At 34.8% G+C, this 21995-nt stretch overlaps 1 long non-coding RNA gene across 1 annotated transcript in view; it reads right to left on the minus strand.

Annotated features, from left to right (window-relative positions):
- Window positions 1-13108, minus strand: part of LOC147822788 (uncharacterized) — a 47581-nt gene extending 34473 nt beyond the window's left edge. Inside the window, exons 1-2 of the long non-coding RNA XR_015444971.1 lie at window positions 12763-13108; window positions 10630-11082 (exon numbers count right to left, since the gene is read on the minus strand). This is a non-coding gene — a long non-coding RNA (uncharacterized LOC147822788). The remainder of the gene's footprint in view (window positions 1-10629; window positions 11083-12762) is intronic.
- Between the last annotated feature and the right edge of the window lie 8887 nt (window positions 13109-21995).

Genomic DNA, 21995 nt, shown 5'->3' on the forward strand with positions numbered 1-21995 from the left:
TTCCCTCTTCCAAAACAGACATGAGGAAAAATGTGTGATTTTCAGCTCCCATGTTACACTTATTTCCCCTTCAATATTAGCCTCTGTGATTACAAAAAGGACAAAGGCTAGACTCAAACTAGTGGATACTTCTAGGTCATTACCAACAAAATATTTTCTTTCATTTTTTAAAAACAAGAAATGAGATTATTGGTAATATTTTTGCCACAATTCCTCACACCTCACAAATGTTCACAAATATCCTTGTATGTCTTGCCTTTTTTTAGCATTTATAACCAAAGGAATAAACAAAAAAATCTCTCTAAATTCAACACTACCCGTGAGCTGAAGTAATGAAAATATCACTTTAGACCTGTATGAAGTACCTTCTTTACTGTATTGATTAAAATTATTGACCTACATTTTCTGATCGAAATAAGGCAACTGTTGTCTATATTAAGAGCTCCCTCAGGCAGAAGCCACATTTACCTACTTTACCTTTCACTGGATACAGATTTGTCCCTTTCATTCCAACATACTGATTCTCTAGCATTATTCATTAAGTGCAAATACTCTATTTTGATTAGTGATACTTTTGCATTTGAGCAATAATTTCAAACGTTTCTTTCTTTCTCATACCTATTTCTCTTAGGCTTGTATTTTGGACTCCTTTTATGAAGTGTAATCTTTTGCAACAAACCCAACATTTGCAACTTACCCCCCCCACACACACACACAAAGACACCTTTTTGCTGCACTAGAGATTGAGCCCAGGACTTCAGCACTGAGCTACGTGCTTAGCCCTTTTCATTTTTTTTTTTTTTTAATTTTGAGGCAAGATCGTCTTAAGTCACTAAGTTGCCCTGACTGAGTTAGAATTTGCAATCTTCCTGCATCATCCTCTGAGAGGTCTGGAATTACAGTCCTGTGCCACCATGCCCAGCAATAATATGCTTTGACAGTGACTTTAAAATTCTACCCATGAAAGGGAAAGCTTTCTGCTTGAGTTACCAGGACCTAAACACTCTCATATAAAATATATACCTTCTTGGAAGCAGAAGTGGATAAAATTCATATCAGTCATTTATATTTTGTTATGAAATATAAGCATTTATAAATATTATAACCTACAAATATGAAAATCTTTAATGTTATAAACCTAAGGATATAAATAATTTAATAATATAAATGTTGTTAACTATAAATACAGGACTAAAGGGAAGACAATTTATGAAATATAATATAACTATCGAACTATTCTGTGGGAAGTGAAAGATCAGATTTTTAAAAAATTACACTTCTATCAGGGCTGTGTGTAAGCTGGCAAATGAGAATACTACATTAACTAATATTTAAGATGATATTCATAATCAGGTACATGTTTTCTAATATTCTTCAAAGTTTCAATAAATCTAAATCAACTAATTTCACGCAGTTAAATGAGGGAAGAAAAAGCAGATATTATCCTTCCATTTCATAGTGCTTTCAAGTAGAGCAATCATGAGTCCAGACAACTAAACTAGAATCTAGAACAAAGAATGAAAAAAGGTAAAGGAAAAGATATAAGTCACAGTACTAAAGATAGAAATCCAGAAACATGAGTGCAGGAGAGGGAGGAGTAAGGAAGAACTGAGACTTGTGAGGAGTCTGGGGTCCCAGCCCAGGCAAGCCACATGCCCATCTTATCTTACTCAGACTCAGTTTACATGTGCCTGTCCTCTCCTTGTCTGACTCCAACACTGAGACTTCTGTGTGTGTGTGTGTGTGTGTGTGTGTGTTACAAGATCAGAGTTCTTCACGTATGTTGCTGCTAGCTGGTACAGAGCCCACCACGGGTCACCAGGGCTGGTGGCTGAATAAGATTAAGAGAGGCAAAGAGCATTACTGTCAGTCTCAGTGGAGGACACTGTGTAATAAGGATTAGAAGGAAGGAACAATAGTGTTGATCAGGCAGACCTGAAAAATAACACTGAGAAGAGGAAAAAAGGAAAATAAAAGATAGAAGAGCCCTGCCCATCCTATCCTGTGGCCCAAATAAAGCATGAGATGTGTACATTACTAGTTTTACAAAGGAGTGGCTCTGCTCATGATACACAAAAAAGCAAACATCTGTAGCTTTTTGAGGGTACTGTAAATCTGACTTCATCTAACCTAACATGTGCAACCAGGAATGAGAATATGTAATTTAATAGAAATAGAGCGATAATCAACCTCTCACAATGTACGGATTGTCCTCCTTTACTCACTGTCCACTAGTGTCACCTATACAGCTACAAGCTGAATTCCAAAAGGCTAACTGAAGGATCAGAGTGCAGCAAGTTTGTCAGTGAGGACCCTTCAGAGAAGTAAGTAGGAAAGGGAAGAAGACAAAAGAGAACAGAAGAGAAGGAAGCAGGAACGGGCAGGAGAATTGAAGCTCCAGGCTAGCTCAAGGAAAGCCTTGGCAAACAGAGGGGATCTCTGAAGATGAGCTATCTCTTCATATGTATCTCAGGTAAGAAGAACAAGTCTTTTACCTCCTTTATTCATCAATTCCTGAATGTCATTTTCCCGGAGAGGTAGAAAAACTTTGACTAGAGGCACTATTTAGCAGTTCTGAAAGGATCTAAGATGTAGAGATGGTCTGCTCTTAGAAATTCCACTTTGGGGAGTGCTAAGTCTTCATTCCTGAAGGAATAGGGCTTGAGTGTCTTAGCAAATCTTGCAGTGCAAAGACTTTCTGCCTTTATTTTATAACAGGAAGAATGGAATAGTTACACAGGCTGGAAATGGCTGGAACTGGCTGGAACCACAGACTCAGAGTGGACCACAGCTGGAGAAAAATTTGAAGCTATCTGCATCCTCAAAGGAAGAAAATGTGCTGCTGTGCTGTGAGCAGCAGCCTTCAGATGGTGGCTCACTCCTGGAGGACATTGGTCACCATCCCACTGCTGTACCTCTCCTACATGGGCTGGGAGAAAAAAAACACTGCTCTTGGACTTAGGAGATCAGAGTCTTCCCCGTGTCTGCCACTGTCCAGCTGAATCAATTTTTCAGCCACTTTGACTCCATTGCTTCATATTAATTGATAGTTCATATTGAGATTTTACTTCGATTTCCACTTTTTTGTTGGTATTAATTTGGTAATTTCTTATTCATCAGAAGTCTTGGTATAAATATCCTCTTAAACTCCAGTTTAGCGTTTTTCTAAACACTTTCTCATTCATTGCATCTGAAAAGTGCAGAAGTAACTAAAATTCAGTCTTTTGTTTTGCCTCTCTCTCTCATCCAGAACAGTTTCTGTTTGCCCTTACAAAAAGAGCATATACTGGCAACTTTATTAGACCATTAATTCTAAGCCTGAGAGAAGTTATGGTACCCTGATAAAAGCTTCTACTGTCATAAATACCAGGAACCTACAAATTGACTCATGGATCTAACTCTTTATTCTGTGACCTCTAGAAAACTTTAAGCCTCTTTTAAAAATTCTTTTTTATGTTTCTAAAATGGGAATTAAAAAAACCTTATTAAAATGCATGTATCAGGTATAATTAGCAATGAAAATGATAAATGATTTATGCAGATCTTTTACCTACTGTTTGTAGTATGTTTGTAAAAGAGAGCTTGTTGAAATACCTTCCATAGTTAGCAAATGTTATATGCTTCAGGTATCATTTCTGCACATGATTCTTCATACTGCAAATATCACCTAACCCAATGTTGTCAAATTCTGTTAGGCAATACCTTTGAAATATAACTTAACTTTTCACTATTTTTCTTTTGACTTTGGACTTTGGCATTTACTAATAAAGCTAACTATCCACCTGATAAAACTGACTACATACACCTCAAGATTGTTCAGGGCTGAGAACAAGGAATAGAGAAAGTGAGATCTTATGGAAAGAACCTGTGAAGGTCAGGATTGGGGTCATCATCTTGAGAAGTTAGTTGTGCCTGAGAAGGGATTAAGAAAATTAGGAAACACATCCTGGAGACCAAAATCAATACAAAATTTTGTTTACATGGTTAATCTTTGTTTTGCATAGAGGGATCTTTAAATTGGTTATTTTCTAAATCTTAACTCTATCAGCTAGGCAAGAGAGTGATCAAATTAGGAAATCTGCATATTGCTACCATCTCTATACACTCTTGTCATCCTTGTCATATCAGCAATAAACTATGGAGGCTGTATATTTATTGCGAGTTAGACTGACCTTTTATCTGAGCAATGAACTGCTTTACGTAAACCATCCAGCCTGATAGCTAACCAACTCCAAATCATCCTTTGTTAGACAGTTATGCTGATGAAGGCACAGAATTAAAAACTTTGTTCCCTGAAGGGCAACATTAAAAGGTGCTAAAATAACCCAGGGTTCTGCCATGTGCTCAGCTCCTGATCATAACTGATACATTTTCTCCTGATCAACCTGGGAGTTCCATTGGGGCAGAGGATGTGTCTTGTTTATACTTAAATGTTAAGGGTTTTAAGTAGACTGTTAGGATTCATGTCTTAAAATCATACTATGTATAGGACATTATTTAGAAATTGCATTTTTACAGGGGTAATGAAGTTAAAATGATACCATTCAGAAGATATTACATTAATGTGAGTCCTAATTAAATGATTGGTGTAATTACAATAAGGGAAAGATTGACATAAAGACATAAAGGCAAAAGAGCTGTGTGATAATAGAAGCATGTGTTAGTCCATTTGGGCTGCTGTAACAGAATACCAGAAACTAGATGGCTTATAAACAACAGAAGTTTGTTTGTTAAGGTTCTGCAGAGTAGAAAGTCCAATATCAAGTTACTAGCAGACTTAGCACCTGGTGAAGGCCTGTTTCCTCATAGATGATGCCTCCTTGCTGTTTTCCCATTGGTCTCTTTAGTATCTTGTAAGTGCTTTAATCCCCTTCAGAAGGGCTCCACTTAGGAGTCCAATTATCTCCCAAAGCTTCCACCTTTTAACACCTTACCTGTGTATTAGATTTTAAAAGGCACAAATTTTGACACATTCGAACCACAGCAAAGCAGATATTGATGACATTTGCATACAAGCCAAGGATTGCCAGAAAATACCAGAAATGAAGGAAGTAAGGAAGGATTTTCCACTAGAAATTCCCGAGATTGCAGCAAGAGGATGACCTTGCCAATACTTTGAACTTGGACGTATGGCCTCCAAATAATGTGATACAATACTTTTTCTGTTATTGTACAGCATCCAATTTATGGTACTTAGTTACGAAACCCCTGGGAAATTAACCTACTGACCAATACTTGGTAGTTGTGGAGAATATTCTGGAATTTGTGCTAATCTTTGACCATTAAAAAATTAAACATCTCCCTTTTCTCAGTTTTTATTGTTTATCGTCCATGTTTGCAGTACATAACGATGACATTCTTCATGGGGATTTGGTCCATGTGAGTAACACATCTTGATGTATTTTATCCTCTTCCCCTCTCCTCCTACCCCCGGCCTCCATTTCTTGATCCCCAATTCCTGCTATCATCTATTCCCATCAACATTTTTAGTTTGTTAACATTGATCTATGAGGGGACACATTTTCACAAATGCCCACTTGTGTAAGTCAAAGTATAAGAAGATGATTCAGAGCCATAGTGGCACAAGACAGCACTTTTTTGAGGCTGGGGAAGAACTTTAAGCTCAGCCTGTACAATTTAAGTACTTGGCAAGACCCTGTCTCAAAATTTTGAGAGTAAAGTCTATCCATGTAATTCGGTGGGAAGACCCTGGGGTCCTGAGTTCAATCCCCAATAGAGAAAAAAGAAAGTTGATTTATCAAACTGTGAAAATGACTTTGAGTTGGAAAGAAATGACAATTTGTATTTGACACTCCTGTGAAAACACAAGCTTTAAATGGAAATCATTTTTAATTCCACGGTTTTTTTTTTTCACTTGCCTTTAGCTACTTCCCAATGAAAGGAAACCAAGGGAGGATAAATATACTGTGAAAAGTTTCAGTAATTAAAATGTCACCTAGAAACGTTATGAAGTACTGGCATGAAGTTTAGTATTTTATTTGAAACTAAGAATTTCACTATCTAGTGTTCTCAGTTGGAATTTTCCAGCAGAATTACACAGCTGTGGCTACAGTGAGCAACAACAGCCCGATAAAGAACTATGGTAAACCCAACATTTACAAAGAGGCCCAGGTAGACAGATGTGCAGTTTTTGATAAGCCTTCAAATGACTCACTGAATGTTTCATTTCAATCATTGTCTTTTCATGACAACAGCAATGGTTGTATTAGCTGGGAAATGTTTTTGGTATTTCAAATAAGGAGTTCTGGAGAAAAGGACTGGTAGAAATGGCTTTTAAAATTTTAGTTTATCTTTATTTTGTTAATCTGTTTTACCTTCTGGAAGGTCCCTATCATGTCTTCATTTTAGCAATTGCTCATTTATTAAATATTAACTGTGCAGCTCCTACGCACTTGATCCTTCAGCTGTGGGGCTTCAGGAGTTGGCTCATCTGCAGAGTTGACCTAGTCAACGTCAGGCACTTCCTGCTGGTCTTCCTCTAACAGACGTTGTGGGTGGGGTTTACACTCCCAGGACCTTGCTTTCACCAGAGGACAACTTTGACTGGACAGCTTTTGGCAAGCGTCCCCCAGGCAGGGAGAGGCCTTGGCATCCCCAAGAGCTTAAGTGATGGCTCTCTGAGGTCGGGCAGACTGTAAGAAAGAATTGGCCTCCTGATAGTAATTGGGAGGAGAAGGTTTGGAAACAATTAAGACCCGGCAGTGGTGTTTGACAACCTGGGCAGGGGCTGCAGGCTTTATACTGAGTGGCAACGCTGGACCCGCAGAGTTGCGGAGCTGCTCACCAGAACAGGGCATCGCCAGGGAGCGCAGCCCACAGGACTTTGCCGAACTCTAACTCTGCAAGTCGGAAGACCTGGGATTTTGTCTGTGTGCAATTATTTCTCACCTGTGTGGCCTCAGTGAACTCTCTCTGAATTTTTAATTTTATAAATCAAGGATAATAAATCATGCCTTCTTACATTCCTGTTAAATTTTCTTTGTGTGATCGCAAGGCGTGCACCACCACATTGGAGTCAGTTTCAATTTTATATATCAAAATACATTAAATAGATTCGGCTCAGGGGAAGCCTCAATCATTTGCATCAATTATTATTTTACAGTCATAATGTCGACAGGTGATAAATCTCTCCATGAACTTTTTACACAAGCTCTGTATGCAATGGGTCAGGAAAAGTTTGCAAAGCAAAGATTATAGCTGCTCAAATTGGATTATGCACAACAGAATAATAAAAAATATAACAAGTTTATCTGATTTACTTTTCAGATAAATCAGTAAGAATGAAACTGGGAGTTTTGAAAAATATTCATCAATAATAATGATCAATAATATTCATTAATAAACCAAAATGATTCCCAGTTTTATTATAAATTATGAAGCTTAAATAAACATTTTAATGAACATACCAGAAAAAATCATAGCATTGAAGAAGTGAAGAGATATTTAAGAAGAGAGCAATTTTTTTTCATGGACTGAGTGATGTAGAAAGAAAATTTAAATACTATGATTTCTAATTTTATGGTTTAAAGACAATTTTATATTGTGCACCTCGAAGTTCGCCAAGTGTAAAGACAATAATTCTTTAGATCTAAATATACAAGCATAGAAAAAAGGAGGCAGAAACAGCTTGTCAACATGTGACAGCCAACTGTCAAATTATAAGTGAACAATGGCAGTAAGGAAAGACATATGACATAAAATCTGTTCTGGACTCATGAAGGATTATACTTGGCAGTATTACACATTTTTCTCACACACAAAATGAAGCTAGGCATATCTGAAAATATATGGTCTCTTTATATATTCTAAAATTAAAACATCTCTTTGTCAGGTTCTAAACCTGTTTAACTCTCCAAACTTATAAAAGTAATTTTATCTCTAAAAGGTAGCTTTTTGGGGCCAGGGATTTAGCTTAGTGGTTCCACCCCCTGCCTTGCAAGCCCAAGGATCCAAATTCAACACCCGGTACCAAAAAAAAAAAAAAAAAGGGTAGCTTTTTTGATTATCAAAAAATAACCTTCAGATGTTCATTTGAGCACTCTTATCATTTTTAAAACTTTCTAGTTTTTCTATTCTCTCTCAGATAATTTTCTTTTAGAGAACACATGAGTAGTGCTAATATGTCTTTGGTCTAATAATTTTTCTGAAAATGTAATTCAAATAAAATAGACTACTTGAAAAACATAAACCTAAATGCTAAAGTATCAGAATTTAGTTCAGTTGTCCTGAATGCCTAATATGCAATTATATGTGGGTCATCTTTCTCTTTAAATGTTTCATTTTATAAAACCATAACCGTATTTCCCATTTTTTGGATTGCTAGTTTCTTTGTCTCTAGTCATTCCCTTGTGTTTTTGATAAACGAGTGGTACTATACACATAAAAAAAAATTCAAACATTAAAAATACCATGTGCATGTGTTTTTATTATCCTAATGAACTGACTACTGACACAACAGTAAAATTAGTTGTAAATATATCTTTATTCCCTTTCAACCTTTGGATGTCATAGAGGTCTATTCAAATGACTGATGTATTGCTAACCCCATCTCTTTATGGCCTTGACTTTTAACAAGCTTCTTGTGAGACAAACTTCATATTACTTTTCACTACTGACATTTCACTCAGTTACAATTTACAACTCAGCCAAAAGATTAAAAAAATATGAAGAAGGAAGAAATGGAATGATTCAAATATGAATAATGATTATAGATGTTTAATTTGCAAATAGTAAAATACACAGATTTCTAGTTTTCAGTGTAATGAAGCAGATAAATGTATACCTGTTACTACCACTCAGTGGAGTCAAAGAGCATTGCTTCACTAGCATGCATGCTCATACCTGGACCAAGTTAATCCCCCACACCTATTTTCCTTTATTCAATTCTCACACCTTATTTTGTGTATCCTAGCAATTTTTAGAATCACAATTATACAATATATAATTATTTATGTCTTTTGTCACTTCACTTTTTTAAGAGAGCGTACTGCAGATAAACTAATGTTTATCAGCACTGTTATCAGCACTTTATTTTTAAATGTTGGAAAGTATCTTATTTTATGACAGTACGAAAAATTTTTAATCATTCTACTATTAATGGATATTTGGGTATTTCCAATATTTGTAGATATAAATAAACCTGTAATCAACATCCTTGTACAATCATATTTGGACACAAGTTTTGATCATTCCTAAATAAATATTTAGGTATAATATTCCTTAGAATATTTTTATTTTTTCTTGTATTAAAAAAGGGCAAACAATTTTCTAAAGTGAATGCACATTGAGAACACTTGAATGAGGGTACCTATTGCTTCATTCATTACAACTGGTATTTTCACTCTTTTATTAAATATTAACATATTAATAACTTTCTGTAGTTTTAATTTTAACTTCTCTACTGAGTAATTATACTGAACACTTTTAAATGTCTATAATATAATATACATCATTTTGATGAGTTTCTTCAGATGGTTTGTGAATTTTATTAGACTATTTTTCACTTTATTACGTTGTTCATGTTTCTTAAAATCAGTATTTGAAATTCATTTTCCTAATGGTGACTTTAGAGAACAGAAATCATTATTTATTTTTTTTTTTTTTTGGTACCGGGGATTGAACTCGGGACCTTGTGCTTGCGAGGTAGGCACCGGAACCACTGAGCTAAATCCCCGGCTTAGAAATCATTACTTTTGATAAAGTCTGGCTTATCTATATAAAAAAGTGTTACAAGTTAAGTTGTGTTCCCTGCAAATTCACACTGAAATGTTAATATCCACTACACCAGTATATGACTGTGTTTGTAGACAGGATTTTTGGAAATGTAATTATGTCATTAGAGTGGGCCGAACTCATTAAGTCTGATCTTTCTGTAAGGGGAGAAAATTGGGACACAGAGACAAAGAATGAGAAAACCACGTGGCACCTTGATCTTGGATTTATATAGTTTAGAATTGTGAGAAAATAAAGTTCTGTGGTTTAAGCACCCCAATTTGTGCTACTATGTTTCTACCCATAGGAGACTAAAACAATGAGTCATTCTTGTTTCCTCATTTCCAATATATATATATATATATATACATATATATACATATATATATTTTTAGACAGGGTCTTGTTATGTAGTTCAGCCTGGCCTTGGACTCTCAGCAATCCTCCTACCTCAGCCTACCAAGTGCTAGGCTTACAGGTATGCCGGCCTCCAATAAATCTTTGCCTCCTCCAGGATTCAAAACTATTCTGTTACAGATTTTCCCTCTAAATTAAAGTTTGTCTTATGTTTAAGTTTATGACCCATCTTTTTGTGTAAGAAATACTGTCGTATTTCAAATAATTTTCCAGAAGAATACGTAGTGATTCTGTAATCATTTGTTGAGCCCCATTCTTTTCCCCACCAAATTATCTTAGAATCATTTTTGAAAAATAATGAACCAAATACATGGGAATGTATTTCAAGACTCTTTGGTTGCATTGATCTATTTGATTATGCTTAGATATATACCACACATGTGGTCTATAAAACTTAGAGGTATTGGCATGAGATTTCCATCCCTGGGACACAATACTTGACAACCATAATCTGAAAGAAGAGAGGTTAAATTGACTCACCATGTCAAGAGATTCAGTCTGTGGTCAGGTGATTCAAAGGCAGAAACATCATCCCAGAAGGGCGCTGTGAGGTCAAGCAGTTTAGTTCAGGGGCGCAGGGATTCCCGGAAGGAGAAGGACCAGAGATACAGACCACAAAGCCACGCCTGCATAATCAGCCAGATGCACCCAGAAATGTGCTCCATCAATTTCCAGGCAGAGTGATTAGTCACAAAGGATCCACCTTCATGAAAAAAATGAGTGCCCTTATTAAAGAGGTCTAAGGGTGATTGTGTCTCATTTTTACACGTGAAGACACACATGGAAGGGACCATCTTTGAAGCAGGCCGAGCTGGTCTTCATCTAATCCCAAACCAGCTGACAGCTGGATCTTGTGCTTCCCAGGCTCCAGAACAATGAGAAATAAATTTCCTTTGTGTAGAATTTCATTCCAAGGTATTTTTCTCTAGCCACCTAAACAGATTAAGGTATATATCAACACAATGAGTATTATACAAGCCAAAATTGGTACATATAAAGCACAATGAATATGTTTGACTCCTCTTCAAACAGCAAAAGACACCAACAGAATTAGAGAATCTGAAATGAATAACCTGTTTTCTTTCTTTATTATTTAAATGAAATATCCCTATTTTGTGTAGCTGATTATTCTGCCATTAATCATGTCTTTCTGTTGTACCCCATTTATAATTTTTCCTATATTTCCTTGCATATATTTTCCATAACTCTTTGTTTTACTCAGAACCTAGGATCATATAAAGCAGAGAAATCATTTTTTAAATGAGATTATCAACCCATATAGTGCTATCCTTCAGTTAGCACCTTATTTCTTTTCTAACATTCATAATCAAACTACTTGAAAAATCTTTTGATGGTTTCAAGTCTCCTCATTGTCCCTATCTTGATTTACCTGATTTTAAACAGGGTCACTATATTAAAACTCTTCTTACTAAAACAACAACTACCTTTTAATAGGTGATCTCAAGGGCACTTGCCATTTTTTCCTATTAATCCAATTGATTATTTGAACATATTATCACTTTCTTGTATTTTGAAACTCTTTTATTGTCTGGTTTCAAGAATAGTACTCTGCCCATTATTTCTTATTCTCTAGATTTTATTGCGCTTTTCTTTATGATATCATTTACCTATATCCAATCATATAAACTTAAGGTACTACTTTTTAAACGTTCTTTTAATCTTTATATATTTTTCAGGAGATGGTTATAAGCCACAATCTAGCTGTTGATAATATCTTTATTTATCAGACCTAACAATTACTCTTCAACTTCAAACTCACGTGCCTATCTAAAGAAATCTCTATATCCATAGCTTAAATTTACCTTAGTTTAAATTATTTCTAAATTCTGACCCTTTCATGTAGTCTATCTCTAGATAAAAGTGCACTTTAATATCAATTTAAATTTTCCTAATCCTCAATTTCTCCAAATATGTTAAAAAATCCTATTGATTCCAAATATTGGATAACTTTATACACGTTTTTCATTATCAAAATTGCTACTACTTAGAGTTATTAGGTCTTCTTTATTGCTTACCACATTTTTCCTCTGACTCCTTTCTCATCATTTCAATTTTATTCCTTATTCTTTCTAATAGTTGTTTTACATTTCTAGTAGACTCTCTTCTTAAAATCAGTTTGTTCAGTTTCCTAAAATTGAGAGTTGGGTCTGAATTGTTTTTTATCTGTTCTAAATCATATAGCATGCTCTTCAAAATCCAAAATTTCCCTCTTTTCTCTTATATTATTTTATTTATATTTTCTTTTACTCTTTTTTTTTATAGGGTCTTGCTATGTAGATAAGCTGGTCTTAACCTGACTGTGTAGCACAGGCTGGACTCAAACTTGTGGCAATCCTCCCGCTTCTGCATTCCATTTACTGAGATTATAACCGCACGCCACTTAACCTGGCTGTTTTATTTGAATCCCTCAGATACACTGCAATCCAGTCTTTCACAACCTAGCGTTCTCATAAATAATTTTATCTACAAGCAATTTAATCGCCTTGCTAAAATAATTGTTATATCGCAAACAATATCTAAACTCAATGGCTTATAGTAAAAATAAAATTGGTCCTACCCATAATTTTGCAGATCAGCTGAGGTACCACTGACCTTAGTAAGTGTCCAGATTTGGGTTGGATTGAAATTGCCTGTAGAATTGTCCTGAGTCTGGAGTCAACAGCAAAGCAGCCATAATCTTCCAAGCAGAACGCAGATTCACAAGGGAGAGAACAGTACCACACAGTGCATACTCAGGCCTCAGCTTGCAAGTAGAAAATGCTCATCTGTTCATATTTAATTGATCATAGCCAAACACATTAAAGCGTAGAGTCCCCAGGGAGAGAAAGCTACTTGTCTATTCTACTGGGAAATACTGTGAAGTCATGAGGCAAAGAGCATGGCTGTCACCCCTTTAACAGCCTAGGAGACAACGGAGAGAGAATGACGCAGTCTGTGCCATCAAGATGAACATTTCTACTTCTTCATGCTTGGCATTGCTTTTCCTTTTGAATATTCTTCCACTAGGTTTTTTTTAATCCCATTTGCAGTGGGGGAACAAGGCTCATTCTAAGTGTGTTCACCTCACCCTGTGCTTTAATGTACAGTAAACACTTTGCGGCATACACTGTCGTTGGTGGTTGCCTACTTTTCTCTCTCTTTAGAGTGGAAATCTGCTTAGATCATACCGTGATTGTGCAATATCAGCAATCAGATATTTTTCAGGATTTGGCAGTGAACCTACCAGAGCAGTAGCATTTGGAAGAATTAAATAAATAACAAACTGAATTAATTAATGAACACCTTATCTATATTTAATCAATTTCACTTCAAATTTATCTATTAAAAATGCAAACCTATACTGGTTAGGAAAGTCTAATATATCCAACTCACTTGACTACACATGTGATTAGGAAAAATTAGCATTCCGACTACACATGTATATGGCAGAGTTAAACATCTATAATTCATTTACTATAAATATCTGCAGAGGAAATTAGAAGAAGAAGAAGAAAAGAAGGATCAGGCTACAAGAACAAAATCTGTGGAAAGGACAAGGATACAAACCAGATATTGAGTCAATCTGGCAAATGAAAAGTTTGCCTTCATATATTATATTTAAAATGCATTCAGTTCTCATAGAGATTGGATTTGTTCGATCATTTTACTTAAACTTCTCTGCTTCTTATGGTTGGATGAGGACAAAAGAATAAAAAGAGGGTATACCACATTTTAGATAATGACATCATGATTGTGGACAAATAGTTGAGAATCACCTTTGTGTGCTTATCGTTTTGTATTTATTGAAAATGTTGAAATTTAAAACAACCCTACCACCAACACACATGGGTTTCTATCTGTAACTTACAAAGAGGGATATAAATGTTAGATATCTAACACTATTTTCCAATAACACTGAACTGTTTATGATAGAGTAAAATCTATCCAATACATTTTGTTTTCCAAATAGTGTGTGCACATTTAAAAAATTTAAAGAATTCTGGGCCTAAGCAAATTCTCAGTTGAAATGCTGAGAACAGGTGCTTAGAAGCCTCATGAAATCTAAAATATTTGTCTTCCTGTTCATTTCTCTCTCTGAAGCTTGCGGATGTTTTTACAACTCCAGTGTTCATAGCCAAAGTAAAGAGGCAAAGTGAGACTTTTTGTCATTTAAGTTTTCTTAAAAAACAACTACTTTCACCCTTTATTCATTTCTAGCCTTTGGAACTGGACTTCAGCATGAACATGTCTGTGGCAATTACTGTCGTCTAGAATAACTTTTATCTTTCTTTTCCAGTGGTCCTTTACCCAATCCTCATTACTCACCAACAGACAAGATGACTTCCTCTTGTTAACAAATTTTACCTCCATTCCTTTCCACAGTGGTTTATTATCATCATATGCTATATATTCTGGCAAAGCTCTCCCTTTGATTTGTCCAATCAGATAAGGTATGATGCATACAGACTTTCAAAAAGACAGTCCAATTTATGAGGAGAGTTTCCAAAGACAAAAACATTCACAAGATCCATTAATTAACATATTTTAATCATGTCTTTTTTGTTTAAGGCATAGTAATGTTCTTTGTAGTGGGGTTTTATGAAGAGTGCACCAAGTCTCTCCCTTTAGAAATAACTCATTTATCTATTGATACTTGAACAAGCATGTAAAAAGGTAACACGCTATTACAATAAAAGGCTAGGTATGCTCCCTTTACAGTTTCTGTTCCTTACAATGGGGTTATAGCAATGGACTAAAAAGACAAAAAATGCATTTTGTTGTGTATTTTATATTTTAATAGGGGATATAAATACTAAAAATATGATAAATAGTAACATATTTGGGAAGTTATAAGTGCTATGGAAAAACATGTAAGCTAAGGTTAGATAGAAAGTGCTGGGTTTATATGGGGTTATGATTTTAGTCGGATGGACAGGATGAGGTGTACTGAGAAAGCGTTATGTGAGCAATGAAGGAATTTTCCTTGAGTGTCCTTGGTAGACAGTGTACACAGGGCAATGACCTCCGTACAGAGATACTTATTTTGCTTCTCTTCACGAAACAGGGAACAGACCAGTGTGCCGCAGCACTGTGTGTATCTGGAGAATGATAAAAAAAATACGGCAAAAAAATTCAAGCAGTGGGCAATTTTTGTAGGGTCTATTGTTAATGTAAGTTACTCCCTGACTTGGTTTGCGGGAAATGGGAAGGCATAAGCAGAAGAGTACTTGCTATTTATGGGAGCAAAGATGTTTGCCAAAAGTTAAGTTGGAAATTATTTAAGGTTTGTAACTATTAGCATTTGAGTAAGGAAGATCAGTCTCACAATGCGGGTATGAATCATTCACTGAGTTGAGGGTGTGAATTCAACAAAAAGGTGAAAAGAAGGACAGATTTGCTTTGTGATTGAGCTGCGACATCCTGCCCTTAGCCATCGATGCTCCTGGTTCTCAGTTCTTCCCACTCAGACTGGGACTTACACCTCTGGCTTCCCTGGTTCTCAGGACTTTGGACATGGACTGGAAATATACCACTGGTTTTTCCAACATCTTATTCTCAATAATCTGGTGACTCAATCTCTGGATAATTTGCTCACCATTAAAAAAGTGCAACTAATCTCTTAATTTAGTAGGCATGTTTTCTTCTATTTACAATGTCACTGATGCTTCTAATTTATCTAAAAGGCAAACACTCAGATTTCTCCTAGTTAGATGTGATTAGCTATATAAACTTACAGACGAATGAATCGAAAGTACTTCTTTGTTTATTTTCACTATTCATTAACTTAACTGAAGGTTCTCTAAACCATTGTTTAAGGCATTATCTTTTTAGTAGATAAGGTGTTACACAAGGACTTTCTATAGTCAAATGTCTTTTCTAGCAGAAAACTTTATTATGTATCTGTATATTCCTCAACAAGGCTATGTTTTAGAGTCTATGATCATTGCAAAAAAAGGAAAACAAAAAACAAAGAAAATAGGGAAGTCTGGTGCTAGATTTTTATAGTACTTTGTAATCTTTAGAAGAAAAGCACTAAAAGCAGTATAATGTTTTTGTGCAGATAGGAAAAGCAATGTGATATCAAATTTGTTTACACTTTCAATTTTGTATACTTATTTAAATATATATTATACATATATGTGGCAAAGTTTACGTGTGTGTGTGCGAATACACACAGTGTGAGAGAATGATACTTCTTTGCAGATTGAAATAATGATGTGCAAGGATCATAGCCAGAAAACTACTGTTTGAATAATTTTTATAAAAAGGTCTCCTAAAAGGTTATTTTCTAAAATTCACTTTCAGGGTGGTGTCTTTGAAAGGAACTAAATAACCAAATAATTTAATCTAGCTTTTGACTCAGAAGAAACCTTTACTATCATTCTCTTACAGGTTGATAAATGTATCTTTCCTAGGAATTAGCCTCATTTCTACACATTGTTGACTTTTGCTCACCATATAACCAATGTAAAGAGTTTCTTCGATGTGTCACCAAATTCCTTGGCCACAGAAACTGAGCAATAGTGTATTTTTTCAATCACTTTAATAGCCTCAGAACAATGAGAAAAGTAACTACAGAAACATCAATTCTCTCCTTCACATGACTCATCTCTAACTAAATTATCTTGAAACTGTATTTTCTGCAATCCAGTTATTTATTTTGTTCCAGTGATGTGATTTTATTAATTTTCCATTAAATCAACAAAATGAAACTAAACAATTATACATATTCTAATTCACATTTTACATATTATAAGTATATAAATATTAAAACACAATATTTTTTAGATTGACCCCATTGGAAATAATTTTTCATGTTGTGTGTCATGATTTGAAATGCACAGGCCCCAAATTATAGGTGACAGTAAAATAGCATTCTCTCAAATTCTACATGAAGTCACACTTGGCTGTATTCTTCTGATGTAAAATTGTGAAAAGTATTTGATAAATCCATTCTATAGAAGCGTGGGTTAAACTCTGATTTGAAAGGAGGTACCCAGGATTGGGGATTTAGCTCAGTGGTTCCACCACCTGCCTCTCAAGGGCAAGGCCCCGAGTTCTATCCCCGGTACAAAAAATATAAATAAATAAATAAATAAATAAATAAATAAATAAATAAAAGGAGGTACTCTTCCTATAATAGGGAGTCATATTACCAGAGGAAAAAATGTCTATTTTCACAAAACTTATAAGATATTGGGGACACAAGTTACCATGTTGCAAGAAATTGATAAAGTATAAATGGAGGTATATGAGAATTCAGGAGAAAGGAATATATTTTTAATTAGGAAATAATGTTCAGAAATAAAGTAAAATTTTCTCTAGACCTTACATAGTAGATTGAATTTTTAGTCTTATGAATATTAGTATAAAGATGGGGTAGAAGAGGTGGAATGTTAGGTCTAAAGAACATTTCTGATAGCTTTATATCTTAATAAGAACATGACCAAAGAAAGTGTTGATCAGGATGAGGGGACATCAGATGGTCCTTAGAGTACAATATACAAGAATTTTTCCTCATGAGGAAAAAGAAGCCAGGTATTTGGAATAATTAATATTCCGGCCTGGGGATTTGAAATTCTGTGATAACAGATTCTGCAATTATTTTTCTTTCAACAATAAGTAGCTCTATGTCTATTGTTTTGCTTATTATATTTATGGGATATCATTAACCATCTGCAGTACTTCTGTTACAAGATATACTGATACCATTTTAATGAAATCCGTTCCATGACTAATACTTACATAATATTTCATACACATATCATTATCATTTTATGTATGTTGACCATTTAAACTAAAAATAAATGCATACTACTAGATAAACCTAGTTATCATATGTTATAAACCTGGAGACTGACTATCAGAAACATTAAATTACTGTCTAAAGTCACAGAACTACCATTCTTACCCCTTTATTATAACTTAATCTCTGCTTCTTAGCAGAGACATGGTATATGATGAACAAGAGAAACATATTTCTATTATTCAGATTCCTTAAACAGATTTACCTTCTTTTCATGAATTATAAGTACACCTTCTGCTTCAGCACAAGCATGCAATCCCTCTTACTCTGGATATGTAACATTGCCACTGACACGACCATGCAATCATGGTTTCTCTTATATGAGAATCACAAGTATGAATAAATTAAAGAGCAAGATAAAAGGTAGGTAGTAGGAAACAGGGAGATAATTTTTCTTTCAAAATGGGAAGACAACCATGAAATGGAGGGACATTTTTGGAGGGAGGGAAGAATTTGGATGTGTTATGTACATGTACCAACTCCCCACAATGAATGCAACCATTATGAATGGCAAACATGCACTGCTAAAAATAAAATTTGAGGAAAAACGAAACCAGAATGTGATATTATGAGAAGACTAATGTGCCAAATCAGAACTTGGGTGCATAACTTCTAAATTTCTGAGTGTTTTGCTGAAGTTAGAAATTTTCCAACCCTCAGTTTCTTTACCTGGAATACTAAAGCTTTCATACTCAATTATCTTGAAAATCATTGCCAACTCTATAGCACTCTGATGATGTATTTCCCACCAGCATGAAATGTAGCCTTTTATTCAAGGTTCAATATAGACATTTTCAGAAAAGAAAATAACTGAGGGCTACCGTTAATTTTGGATATGTCATCTTTGTTATGTTTCAATTCTGGCATAGTTAAAAATAAAACAAAAAGAGTTCAAATTAAGCACCAAAGATCAGTCACTGGCTCTCATTGTGATCCTGCATAATGTATCAAAAATTTCAGCTTCTACACCTGTGAAGGTAGGACTGTCAGGACTAGAAATAATATATTTGAGAGATTGGTCATATATTTGGCATTCAACTTAATAGAGTTATTCTGTTATGTTATAAGAGCATAGGTTTTGAGATCAAACAGCCTACAAAACAGGCTCTCTAACACTTAATGGCATGTTACTCAGACTCTCTAAAATTTCAAAAGGTAATAATTTCCATTGCTAATAACTCTGATAATAATACATAACTCTAATAATAATAACTGATAGTGGCTATTATTATTTCAATAAGATGCACTTATGTCTATACCATTGATATTTTATCCATTTGAAATAAATGTGTAATTTAAAATACCGATTGATTTACAGTTTTGAATTGTGTATATATATCTCTTTAGTGACATAGCCAATGGAATACTCATTTTTTTTCAATGCTTTAACACTGGCCCACTTAAAATCAGGCACCAAGCACAGAATGTTCCTAGGCAGTAAAAAGTCATTTTGAAAATGTTTTCAGTTTTCTGAGAAACTTTTCTGATATGATATAAGTGATGTGAGGGAGAAAGCAATAAAATTTGTTTGTTTTAGTTCTGAACATTCTGGGAAAGTCAGTATTCCATGTCAATGGTTTAATCCTATATAAAAGTAAAGAAAAATAACTATTCAGGTATAAAAAAAATCACATAGTTTGTTACATAAAGTTAGTATTTAAACAGAAAAATATTAGCATGTACCTTGGAATCACACTATAATGATGAAGAGTTCGAGTAGGAACTGATGTGCTTCTGGTGTCATTTTTCTTAAAATACTGCTCTCTTTCATTCCTAATCATAACCACAAGCCTGTCAACGTTCTGTGAAATAGCTGGCATTACTTTGCTCTGTACATAACTGTTCCTCCAGTTTATTTATGTTTGTCCTAATGTTCATCTTAATGAATGCCTGATCTATTCTTTTCCTAATCCTGCTACTCAGGAACTGTAAACGATATCCAGCAAGAGGAACTTTTGACCTTAATCGTAAATGTATTGCAACATTCCTGAAAGGCAAACCAGCGTGCCTTTCACTTCTCCATCACTGAAATCTCATATGAAATGTGTGCTGTGTTTGTCAGCTTTTGTTGCCTCAGGTTAGAGATTCTTACTTTGTGTGCCATCCATCCCTAACATGCCCATTTGTAGTTCTTGAAAATGATTTTACCCTGGGGAAAATGAGACAGAAAAAGAAAAATGAAGGTTTAGATTATTTTGTAAGTGAAGAAAAGACAAGTCAATAAAAATCAGTAATTCAGCCTGTGTTCAAATTCTTTCCTATATTATTACTATAACACTATATATTTATATGTGGATATAGTGTACATATACTTGCATACATACATATATAACTGACATTCTTATATTTATATGTGGATTCTAAGTGTAAATTTGAATCTAACTTTCTATTGACTCCTTTATGGAAAGGGAATTGAAGTTATCACATGATTAAAAAGTCAAGTCTGAGTCCATCATAATGATTCAGTCTCACAAGCATAATATTAAGCCGAAGGAGTAAGGTTCAAAAGAGTCTATAAGCTATGATTTCATTTTGTACTAATCTAAGCTTTTGAGATCATTGTACTGGTAGCCTTGACTGGCAAGTAACAGCTAAAGAAGAATACAAGAGGTATTTATAGATGTTGATCTTTGGGAGGCATGTGACAGTACATCAAGCTACACTATTACCGCATAATCATTTATGGATATTATAATTCATTAAAATGTTATTTAACAAATTCTACCCAGAAAATAAAATTTATAATATTTAATCATAGACATGTGGACTTCATTCATTTTACTTGGTTTAAAGGCACTGAAAAATTGTATTTTATGAAAAGACTACAAGAGTAAGAAGTAAGAGAAGACACTATCTTTTAGCACAAGGCTGATAAAACTTTCTGGCCCATCTTTAAATGCTTTTCAACACTTGCTACTTGTGTAATTATGCCCTGCTAGATTTTGCAGATACTGGGGTGATTAAAAATGCAGCTTGCCTGCAAGAATCTTACAATCTAGTGAGATGAAGAACAAAGCCTAAGGAAATGAATTATTTTGCTACAGTTATTACTCCAACAAAAGCTTATTCTCGATGGGCTCATTGGATTCCTGAGGGCAAACACATGGAAATACACACATTTCAAACAGATCTGATATGTTAGTTTTCCCACTGGAATGAATCTGAGCCAAGGAGGAAAAGTTCAAAAAAAAGATGCCCTAGATATCCAATAAGAATCACATAACTGGTGACAGACATAAAAAGAGAATCCCAAAATTTATTCCTCTCAACATTTTCTCAATTGGACTCCAGATGGGCCATTAATGAGGCTTTCTAAGAATAAAGCAGAAAACAAAACTGAATTAAACTAAAAAAATAGGGAATTTTCCTTCTTTGTTTTCCAACCCATGGTCCACAGCAAAAGGATGTATGAGAAGAAGGTCAAAAGAGCTGCCCCAAGGAAGGTGGTTTAATGGTAATTAATCATCACTCCTGGAAAGCCATGGCACATGGATGATGAAATGGGAAGGAGTGAAGGGGCATGGAGCACAGGGCTCTTCTTAACATAATTATTTTTATTTGTGGTCCAGTCATAAAATTTCCAGCATTTGTATCAGTATCAACACAAGTGTACAAGTACCTTGACTCACCACTCTCATGTGTATAACAAGAAACAATCTCAGGGTCATAATTCAATAAATCCACAGGAATCTTAATGTACAGTACTTAAAGTTAAGGATATTATTGCCTCAGTTTTGTCTATTAACCATTTTATGGTTAGCATGGTTCATCTGCAGGGTTTCAGGAGGTAGCCTCAAAAAATGCTTACCCCTTTCTCCAGGTAAAACACAAAGAAGATAAACGTGAGTATGCGTGGTGTGAGAAATATTAGTGTCAGGAAAACTTTCCATTAAATCACATAAAGATCTCCATTTGGATCCTGAATATCTTTCAGTCTTTCTTTTCTCAATTTTACCATATCACACAATACATTTCCACGATGATCGCCCCCTTAAAATTCCCTCGTTAATTGTGGCTTCTCATGCTTTTTCACATCTTT

Source organism: Heterocephalus glaber, unplaced genomic scaffold, assembly GCF_053883595.1.
Source record: "Heterocephalus glaber isolate CG9 unplaced genomic scaffold, H.glaber_assembly_v1.0 deba00001608, whole genome shotgun sequence".
NCBI lineage: Eukaryota > Metazoa > Chordata > Mammalia > Rodentia > Bathyergidae > Heterocephalus > Heterocephalus glaber.